Source organism: Narcine bancroftii, chromosome 11 (genome assembly GCF_036971445.1).
Source record: "Narcine bancroftii isolate sNarBan1 chromosome 11, sNarBan1.hap1, whole genome shotgun sequence".
Lineage (NCBI taxonomy): Eukaryota > Metazoa > Chordata > Chondrichthyes > Torpediniformes > Narcinidae > Narcine > Narcine bancroftii.
In genome coordinates this window covers 12,194,037-12,205,457 of record NC_091479.1, presented here as the reverse complement: position 1 = coordinate 12,205,457, position 11,421 = coordinate 12,194,037, and positions in this window count along the sequence as shown.

Below are 11,421 nucleotides of genomic sequence, written 5' to 3'. Positions count from 1 at the left end.
GCTCCTCCCCTCTCTCCATGCTCCTCCCCTCTCTCCATGCTCCTCCCCCCTCTCCATGCTTCTCACCTCTCTCCATGCTCCTCCCCTCTCTCCATGCTCCTCCCCTCTCTCCATGCTCCTCCCCCCTCTCCATGCTCCATCCCTCTCTCCATGCTCCTCCCCTCTCTCCATGCTAAATCTTTTTCAAATGTTAATTTAAATTCTCCTCTTTCTCATTCAATTTAGTCGACGCTGCACTAAAAGAAAAACTGAAAATTACATGCAGGGGTGCAGTGGCCGCCAGAGTTCACAGAAGCACCGCTCCTGCACCTCAAATATTAGCACTGCACCCCCACTCATCAGCCGCGTTTCACAGATTCAGAAAGCCCCAAAGTGGTGCACTGTTTGGTCAATCGCTGTTGCTCTGTCTTCTTTTTAATTGTCAAGTCAAGCAAGATAGAGTGAAAAGCACCGTCTTGCATGCGATCTGGGCAGATCAACTCAATTTATTGTCATGTCAACAAAATTGCCTGCTGTAAAAGGCAGGCAGATTCGCCATTGGCAGAAATTGCCTGGAGCACCTCTTCCAAAAGACAGTCCCCCTCAGAGTCACCGGGGGCCCATGGATTCACTGCCTGCAACCGCACAGGGTCCATCCCGAGCTCCAGATCCAAACCTCCAACACGGTCAGGGACCCTGAGCAGCCAATTGACAAACAACAGTGTCGGGAGTCGTAGAAATGGAATGGCAATCTAATGACGCACCACAAACCCTCATGTGATAAATGACTGGATCTGTTAGTTGGATGCTCCACAGGTGAGCAAATCCTAAGTTCTTGGGAGTCACCATCTTGGTGGCTCTTTCCTGGACCCAACACACTAATGACATCGTTAAGAAAGCACATCGGCACATCTACTTCCTCAGGAGGTTGCAGAGGTTTGAAATGACATCAGAAACCCTGACAAATTTCGACCGATGAGAGGTGGAAAGTGTGCATCACAGTCTGGTGTGGGGGCACAAATACCACTGAGCCTAAAGACCCGCAATAGGTAGTGGACATCACAGGCAAAACCCTCCCCACCATCAAGAGCATCTGCAGGGAACGCTGCTGTCGGAGAGCTGCAGCAACCATCAAGGACCCACACCACCCATCACCCGGTCTGTTCTCGCTGCATCTGTCAGGAAAGAGGTGTAGGTGCCACCAGGTTCAGGCCCAGCTGCTAGCCCTCCACCAGCAGACTCAACAACCAACTCAACCAGGGAATCAATTAAGGACTCTTAGTTTTGCAATTTATTGATGTTTTTCTCTCCCTGTATGGCAATTTCTTTATTTGTTTACATGTTTACATTGGGTACAGTTTTTTTTTGCACTACCTGCAAGAAAAAGAATCTCAGGGCTGTACATGACAATAAATCTGAACAATACAATTTTTTGCACCAGCCATACCTTAGGCTGCAAAAATTGCATAAGGTTAACCCAGAAATCTCACAATAGTGTTTTAGATGCAGTGAGGAAGCAGGAACGTTTGTGCATTCAACGTGGCTTTGTGCCAAGGTGAGACCCTTCTGGGTAGAATTAGGGGGCATCTTGAAACAAACTACAGATGTGCAGTACCTGCATGACCCAGCATTGTTTCTGCTGGGGGAAACGAGTCCGATTGCCGAAACATCAAATTCAATTCATGAAGATCACCTTGGCCGTGGCCAGGAAATGCATAATGGTTACCTGGAAATCGAACTCTCAGCTGAGCACCGTACGGTGGAACACGGAGATGCAGAGCTGTGTTCCCCTGGAGAAAATTACTTATAAATTAAGAGGGAACTTTGACACATTCGTTGAGGTGCGGCAGTCATGCCTGCAGCACTTCGAAATGCAGGTGTGTGATTAGGCTTCCCAGGGCCTTTCTCAATAGGAATAACATGATCAACCACCAACCCCTGAAATACTGAGAGTGAGGAGACAATTTGGAACTCCTGCCAGCTTCCCTTCTTTTTCTTCATGCAAATTGTATCGTTATTGTTAATAATTGATTTTTATGCTTTTACCTGAGCTGAAGTGGGAGGAAGGGTGAAGGATGGGGAGATGGGGGAAGAGAAAAGATGGGGAGGGGAGTGAAAGGAAAATGGGAGGACTCTGCAAACAATGACCTGTAAAAATGGGGGGGGGGGCTAATTCAAGTCTATAAAACTACAAATAAAATTTTCAAAAAAAAGTAAAACTGAACAGGGCAAAGTCAAATAAAAACTACAAATAAAATTTTCAAAAAAAAGTAAAACTGAACAGGGCAAAGTCATATCCCTCCATACTAGCCCTATGTTCTGTGGAATCCACAGCACGGTGTGATGTTAGTCAACCATGAGGAATTGGGTGGGTGAGGGCAGTGAAAAGGATTGCGTTAAAGAGTCAGATTCAAACCCAAACTCTTGAGTCAAATGAAAGCTGAACCTGTGTGCAGTTTCAAGGCTCCTTTTTATTGTCACATTGTAGTGGGTTGTGCGCGAGCTCAGCGAAAAGACGGAACTGTAAACTCGCTCAGCACAACTGATTTACATTGAAGTTTGTGCTGCAGCCTTAATGAAGCAGCCTCAACCACTTCCCTGGTTAGAGAATTCCAAACATTCACTACTCTCTGGGAAAAACTATTTTTCCTCATCTCTGTCCTAAATCTACTCCCCTGAATCTTGAGACTTTGTCCTCTGGTTTTAGTTTCCCTCGCATTCCGGAACTTATGTCAAGCTGACCTAAGCGCCCACGTACTCCCCCGGTCTGGACCGGAAGAGACGGTCCGGCAAAGCCATCTTTGCCGCAACATAACAATACATTAAAAATATAACATGCACAATATACTTTAAACTTTTGTGACAGTTAAAATAGACAAAGAAAAAAATGAATCGAAGAAATGAAATGGCCTCTTTCCCCCCTCCCATCCCATTGCTTGTTGTCGACTGTAACCTCTTAGCAAGACTTACTGATGTGCCATCAAGAAAGCATCAAAATTTGTTTACATTGGGCGACATGGTTAGCGCCGCACCTTAACAGCGATCCGGACAGGGCTCAAATCCCGCTGAGTCTGAAAGGAGTTTGCACATTCTGCGCGAGTTTTCTCTGGGGTCTCCGGTTTCCTCCCACCCTTCAAATACATACGAGGGGTGTAGGCTAATGGAGTGTAAATTGGGCGGCATGGACTCGTAGGGCCGAATTGCCCTGTTACAGTGCTGTATGTCTAACATTTAAAACTAAAAAAAATTGATCTCACTGACAGTTTTTGCAGTGACGACTTCATGAACAACTCAAATATTAGAAAAATTGTAAAATATATATATATTCTTTATTATGCCACAAAGCAATGCAAATTATGAAGATGTTTCTAACTGGGTCCAGTGAAGAACTAGATTCTTTCAGGCAAGTGAGCAGAAGGGCAATTGCAGGCTGCTCTTGTCCGCTATCTCGAGCTCGGTCGAAGAGTAGCACAAGGCAGAGGCCATGGATTTCGAGTTGAGTGAAACACCAAAGTCTGTAGGCGCTGTGATTACAGTAAAAACGCAGAAACGCCGGAGGAACTCCGCCGGTCTCGCGGCGTCCAGAAAAAGGGCTCAGACCGAAATTGAGACGCCGCGAGACCGGCATCTCTGTGCAGATTGAGAGTTAAAGTCTGCAGACGCTGGGGTCGAGGCGCAGCGCACAAACGCGCTGGGGAAACTCAGTAGACCACGCAGCATCTGCAGGAAGGGAAGGGGTAGACATTCTGCTGTAGTTATCTTGTCATCTAAAACAACTCCAATCAACTGCTCTGCCCACAAATTCAGCCACTCACCTGCACTGGCACCCACCACATCGGCAGGAGAGTCTATTATGTATGTTGATTTTTAACGCATTATTACGTGACAATAAAAGAAACCTTGATGTTAAAGTTTATTGCATATCTACAACCTGACAAAACAGCGCATCTCAGGACACGAGAACACACAGAACACCCTACACAACAATGACATATATACATAGAGATCCAAAATAAATATATACAAAAAATAATTTGTATGTTTCAACAGTCTCACCACCATCTCAAAGATATTGTGGGGTAGATCATTGCTCAATAATTCTCTCAGCCCTCTTTAAGAACATTTAAAGACTGGTATTAATTACTGATCTTGTCATGAGAGAATCAAAAAGGTGAGAGAGTTGTCCATTCAATTTCTGCTGGAGACTGGCCCATGGGAACCGAGTATCGGAGCCGAGGGGATTCGAGAGGGCGCCGAAGGCAAGAAGGCCCATCGGGGGCACTGAAGTCCTGTCGGAGGTTTGGGTCGCTGATGAATCGAACAGGAATCTGCGCGGTTGCAGGTACGTCGGAGGCAAACTCACAGACGGTCTGAAGAGACTCATTTTTTTCTCCTCTTTCTCTCATACTGAAACACTCACTGGGCAACACTAATTTTGACCCCTTGTCTGCCCAAGAGTTAAAGTATGTAATATTGTTAATGTACGTGACAATAAAAGGAACCTTGAAGCATCAAAAAACATGCCAAAAACAGGGGTTGTCTTATCTGCCAGATTAAACGTGACCTCTGTATAACCTACGTGCAACTGTATAAGGTACTGGTGGGATCGCACCTGGAGTATTGTGTCCAGTTCTGGTCACCATATTTGAGGAAGAATATACTGGCTTTGGAGACGGTCCAGAGAAGGTTTACTAGGTTGATCCCTGAGATGAAGGGGTTGACTTATGATGAAAGATTAAATCGTCTAGGATTGTATTCGCTCGAGTTCAGAAGAATGAGAGGAGATCTTATAGAAACATATAGGATTATGAAGGGTATGGATAGGATAGATGTAGGAAGGTTTTTTGAGCTGGCCGGGGAAACTAAAATGAGAGGACACAGTCTCAAGATTCGGGGGAGTAGATTTCGGACAGAGATGAGGAAAAATAGTTTTTTCCCAGAGAGTAGTGAATGTTTGGAATTCTCTAACCAGGGAAGTGGTTGAGGCCGCCTCATTAAAGATATTTAAAATTCGGTTAGATAAATTTTTACATGATAGAGGAATTAGGGGATATGGGGAGAAGGCAGGTAGGTGGAGTTAGGTCATAAATTAGATCAGCCATGATCGTATTGAATGGCGGAGCAGGCTCGATGGGCCATTTTTGGCCTCCTCCTGTTCCTACTTCCTATGTTCCTATGTTCCAAAATACTACTCAATTGGTTCTATAACCCACTCAGACCACAAATTTCTAAGCTTCTGGTAGATTAGAAAGAATTTTTTATTGTTAAAACAAAAGGAACACATCCAAAATCACCATCATTGTTTGAGGCAAGCACATCCGGAGGCTCACTGTATACGCTGTCACCATTCGGGTCCCAGTCTGAATCTGATGAGTTGGCTTCCGCTTCGTCATCAGTGTCCCTCTTCTCATCGAACATTGCTTCTTTGGTATTTTTCTTAAAACATCTTCATTGTTTCGCCACTCTCTCACCATCTTCTCAAATGCCCTCGCAGCAACACAAGTTGGTAGATTCCTCGGCCACTTCAACGACTTTTAACAAAACTTGCTTCGTATTCCCTTCGTTTCGCACCCACCTTCCATCCACACCCAGCAGCTCAGTCACACAGGTTTTTTTGGGGGGGGTGTGGGTGTCATCTAATATAGCCGATTGTGATGGTACAGATCTATCACCAATGTATATAGTTACAGTATCTCGACTGTGCTTACAGCGATTGGCTGAGAGCTAAGCCACGCCTACTGTCTTGGCCTTAAAGGGTTGTGTCCCTAGCCAGGTTGGATCATTCCGGACTGGTCAACCACCTGTGAAGAGCTCCTGTCTTTTGCTAATAAAAGTCTTGGTTTGGATCAACAAGTCTTTGATTCTTTCAACGAGCTCTACATCGATGTAATATAAAACCATGAAATTCAGGTTGAAATGGGGACCTGTCTGAACTGAAGATCTTATATGCCAAAATAAGCTGTACTGACAATAACCACACCAGCAGTGCCAGTACAAGATAGCTGGTATGGTTATTGTCAATACAATTTAATAAACTAATATGTACACGAAGAGGTCTTGTTTCTCTGCAAGACGAACCTGGAAGGCTAGACTGTAGCTCTGGACAGCTTTATATACAAGGTCACCGGGATGACCCTTTGTGACCTACAGGTGTAATTACATATCACCACAGGACCAATCCAAAATAAATCTATAAAAAATAATTTACAGGCTCCTAGCGTTGTTCTCACTGCCATCAAGAAGAAGCTGTTTCCCAGCCCGGCAGTCCTGGTTTTCGTGCTCCTTACCTCTTCCTCGAGGGTAGTGTCTCAGATATTGGTTCTACGCAGCCGCTGCTTAACGGGAAGTTTTTGCAAAATTCCCGCAATGCAGGCCGTGTAAAAGGTCCGGAACGGAAACGAGTGACTCATTCCCGTTCCGAGATTTCCCTGCGGCAGCTCTAGGCAATTTCGCGGGCCACCTGCAGTCTAAACTGAACTGCAGGCGGCCCGCAATCTGAACTGAACTGCAGGCGGCCCGCAATCTGAACTGAACTGCAGGCGGCCCGCAATCTGAACTGAACTGCAGGCGGCCCGCAACAATCGGGCTAATGAGGAGCTCATGACACTGCAATGCTGGAGATTTCAATCTGAAGCAAGGTGGCATTTACTTCCTGCAGCAGCCAACCATTACGCAGAATCTTTGCAGTGATGCTGGCTGTGGAGATATGTAATTCCACCACTAGGTCACCAGGGGTCATCCCGGTGACCTTGTCTATAAAGCAGTCCAGAGCTACAGACTAGCCTTCCAGGTTCGTCTTGCAGAGAGACAAGACCTCTTGTAATTCCACCACTAAGCCACCAGGGGTCATCCCGGTGACCTTGTCTATAAAGCTGTCCAGAGCTACAGTCTAGCCTTCCAGGTTTGTCCTGCAGAGAGACAAGACCTCTTAGTGTACATATTAGTTTATTAAAGCTGTCTTATACTTGCACTGCTGGTGTGGTTATTGTCAGTACACTGGCATTGACAGGATCTGCAGATCTGGAGCCATTCTGCTTTTCTGTCTTGGGGCTTTTATGGACGCAGTGCACCGCACGCAGGGTCTACATTATAGCCAGCCGACGTCCAGCCGTCGAAATTACAGCGACCCTGGTGTTTAGTGTAAACGTCCTTCCTGTGCGAGCGACCACTCCAGAAGTTAAGTGTGAAAATTGTCGACAGGAAATTATCGCGACGCCTGTGTAAAAGCCGTAAGAGATACAGCGGGCTGGGTTGCAAGGGTCCTCGATGGTCCTCTGAGCCTCTTAAAGCACTGCACCCTGTAGTTATCATCGATAGGGGGAACGTGAGCTCTCAGCTATTCTGCTTTACGCCATCAAGAGTCGCAATTCTCATTTAATCCAGTTGGACATGTCAGATAATGATGCATTTATGGCATTAGTACAAGAAAATAAACGTACACACAATAATGTAATAAAGAGATGATATATAAAACAGGATTATTTTACACATTACCTGTTACCCACAGATCACAGGTTGAGAAATACTGGCTTAAAATATTACAAAAAATCTTAACGATACACGCCTTTACAGTTTAAAGAATAAGTCTATTTAGGAGAAGTGTTATGAAATTGCATTGCACAATATACATCTTGAATGGCAATCAACTGCAATATGAATTTGATCCAAGTTGCAGTCACCACACAGAACACTACAGCACAGAAACAGGCCCTTCAGGCTATCCAGCCTGAGCTGAACTATTCTGTCTCCTCCCATTGAACTGCACCCAGACCATACTCCTCCCATCTGTGTGCCCATCCAAATATTTCTTAAATGTCAAAACGGAGCCCGCATTCACCATCGACTCGAAGCTCATTCCACACTCTCGCCCCTCTCTGTGTGAAGTTCCCCCTAATGTTCCCTTTAAACTGGGTGGCACGGTTAGAGCAAGGCTATTAGAGTGCCAGAGGCCGGAGTTCAAATCCAGCTCTGTCTGCAAGGAGTTTGCACATTCTCCCTGTGACTGCGTGGATTTCCTCCGGGTGCTCCAGTTTCTTCCCCGCCGTTCTTAACGTAACCAGGGTCATTTGGGCGGCACGGGCTCGAAGGCCTGATCCTGTGCTGCATTTCTCGGTCTGAACATTTCCCCTTTCAATCTTAACCCAGGTCCTCTCGTTCTTGTTTCATTTAAACCTCAGTGGAAAAACCCTGCTTTCATTTACTCTGTTAAAGATAGAGTAAATGTATTTTATTTTAATGTATAATTTTTTATACCTCTCCTAAACAACTGGAGTTCTGTTGTGTGTTAGTCGTGCCCCCAAAAGCCAACCTGTGGAACAATTAGCAGGATTTGAACCTAGGTGACTGATGCTGTTACAGTATTGTACTAACTGCAGCACTAACTTTACCACCCCTTGCGGAAGAGCATGATGCTAATAATGGCGTGCCTCTCCAAGTCAAAGATCATAGAGGAAAGCATTCAGGTCCGCACCACCTCACAGCCTGGCCTCAGGCATATTCGGATCCGCCTCCCCCCACCCCCCCATGACTGGCTGCTCCAGCTCTCCCCCATCGCTGCAGCCTATTGGTTGTTCGATTAATCCACCACCGTAAATTGCCGCCAGCATGCAGGTAAGTGGCGAAATCCAGGAGGTGAGGGGAATGCAGGGAGGAGGAAAGAATATGACTGACATTGCATTCAGTTAAATGTGTGGCTCATGGTCAGTATGGCCAAAGGGTGGTCGTTGGGATGAGCTCCCACTGCTACACAAACGCTCTTCATGGCATAGCGTGCATCTCAAACAGCCTCTGAGAACCAAGTCCAACTCCGGGCTTTCACGTGTGGCCTAGTTCTTATGCCCAGCAGAGCTGTTCTTTCTGACAGGAGACGGGGCATGGGCAGGCCTTGAAACGAGTAGATGGGGCTCGTTAGCCACGGAGGGTAACTCATCTACGAGAGGAAAAACTCTGATTTCAAACCTCTGCTGCCTTGTGGCTACACGGGAAAGGCTTTGGGAGAAAGAGATCCAGAGTCCTAAAGGCGGCCGACTGTTGTACCCAGCACCGGCACAGCAACTCTTGCGATGCTGCTGGCACCAAACTGTACCTTTCGTCGTTTCTTCGGACCCGCATGGAGAGGGGGGATGGGGATCCTACTGTGTGGACCACAGACAGAACTCCGCCCGGGAGAGACCACTCCAGCTCAGTGACTACTAGAGGCGCAGTGCTCATGGTCGATCGTGACCGACAAGAGGCCACACAGAGTTCAGTGTGAACTCGGGGGTGCTTTGGGGGAGAAGGGGCTGTTTCCAGGGTGTACCACTCCTTGAAAGGCTAAGTACCCAGCTGAGGTAGAGGCTTTCCTGCATTCCACATAACAGCAGACCAGGGAGTCAGAGCATCTGGATTTTAGGAACTGGATTTTGGGATTGTGCACAAATTTATGCTGCTGCTTCTGAACGATACCTTTAAATGAGAAATGTGATCAAATGATTAAACATGATGCTTCTTACTTCATTCTCTCTCTTCTGGATATCCCAAGATCAAGTCTCCCCACATCGAGAACATCTACGGGGAACGCTGCCGTCAGAGAGCATCTGCGATCATCGAGGATCCCCACCACCCAGCACACGCTGTGTTCTCGCAGCTGCCATCAGGAAAGAGGTCTCGGTGCCACAAGGCTCGCACCCCTAGGTCCAGGAACAGCTGCTCCCCCTCCACTCTCAGACTCCTCAACGACAAACACAATCAGGGACTCATTTAAGGACTCTGATTTTGCACATTATTTATTATCGAACATTTATTTTTCTGAACTTTGTCCCACGAGTCCATGCCGCCCAATTTACACCTCATTAACCTACAACCACCCCCAGTACGTTTTGAAGAGTGGGAGGAATCTGGAGCCCGTCGGAGAAAACCCACGCATACCCAGGGAGAACATACAAACTCCTTACAAAGAGAGCAGAATTTGTACCCAGGTCCGGTCCCCGATCACTGGCGCTGTAAAGGTGTTGCGCTAATCCACTACACAAACCGTACCTCCCATATTGTTTACATGCTTAACTTCTGCAGATGTATCTTTTTTCTCAAGTGCAGTTTACAGTAACCAATAAGTAGAAATTCTACGTGGCCCACAGGAACAGGAATCTCAGGGTTGTATGTGATGTCATGTATGTCCTCTGACAATAAATCTGATCTTTGACATTTAGGAAAATTGCAGGTAGAACTCAGCTGGCTGGTTTGTAGTTTCCACAATCAGAATGAAGTCCTGAACTGCACAGAACTCCTGCAGTGGAAAGTGATCTGATTTCATGGCAGCAAAGCCTCACAATACCTGGCCAACCTGTTCCAAAGGGGATTTTTTTTCCCCCTTTCTGACTTTATTAAATTGCTTGAAACCCTGCAAACTATTTGATAAATTATTGGAACCCCACCCAAAAGAAAAGTGCAATTACCCAAATGTATTTAAAAACACTCCCTAGACAACATTACTTGATAGCTCTCTCAGTCCTGTCAGTGTAATTGATTGCTTCTCAGACCATGATCTGAACCAGATCCAAGATGCTTATCAGTAAAAGTCCAAGATCCAGACTGTTCAGGGATCGGGATTTTGCAGACTCTCGGACAGAACTTCTAAAATTAAAATTTAAGAATGAAGAATAGGTAAATTTTGATAGTTTATTAACAAAACATTTTTCATATAAAATACCGTATAAAGTATAAAACAGCAACTCTTTGTTCATTAATTTCCACGACTTGTGTGGATCTGTGGCCCGTGTCAGAATTAGAATTTACTGTCATGTACCTGTCACAAAATTCAGTTCCTCCTGAACTATTTTTATTTATTTTGTAAGGCAGTTTATACAAATACTTGCGCTGAGCTGCTGGCACAAAACAACGAATTTTGTGACAGATTCGTGACAATAAATTCTGATTCTGACGTAGAACACAAGAGTGCAGACCCTTTCAGCTTCATTAACAGGACGTTCGTCTGTCACTTACCCCTCTCATCACCAGCCAAAACCTACTGCTTTCAATCCGACTGCTCTGGTATCGCACATCAAGTTCCCTCTTCATGTAATTTGGTCACCATTTATACTCAATTACAGTGCCTTGAACTTACTATAGAAACAACTGAAACCAAGTAGGCATTATTTTCACCAAATAGTTATTTCTCAATATCTGCCCATAATCATGCTGCATATTCCATCACTTTCGTATTTTAAATTGTTGTTTAAATGTTTAGAGTTGTAGTGTCCCTCATCGTAAAAAAAAAATGTTATATTTAGACATACAGCGCGGCAACACGTCACTTTGGCCCACCAGTCCGTGCCGCCGAATTTACACCCAATTAACGTACACCCCCGGTGCATTTCAAACGGTGGGAGGAAATTGGAATCCCTGGGGAAAACCCACGCAGACATGGGGAGAACGTACAAACTCCTCACAGACGCCGCAGGATTC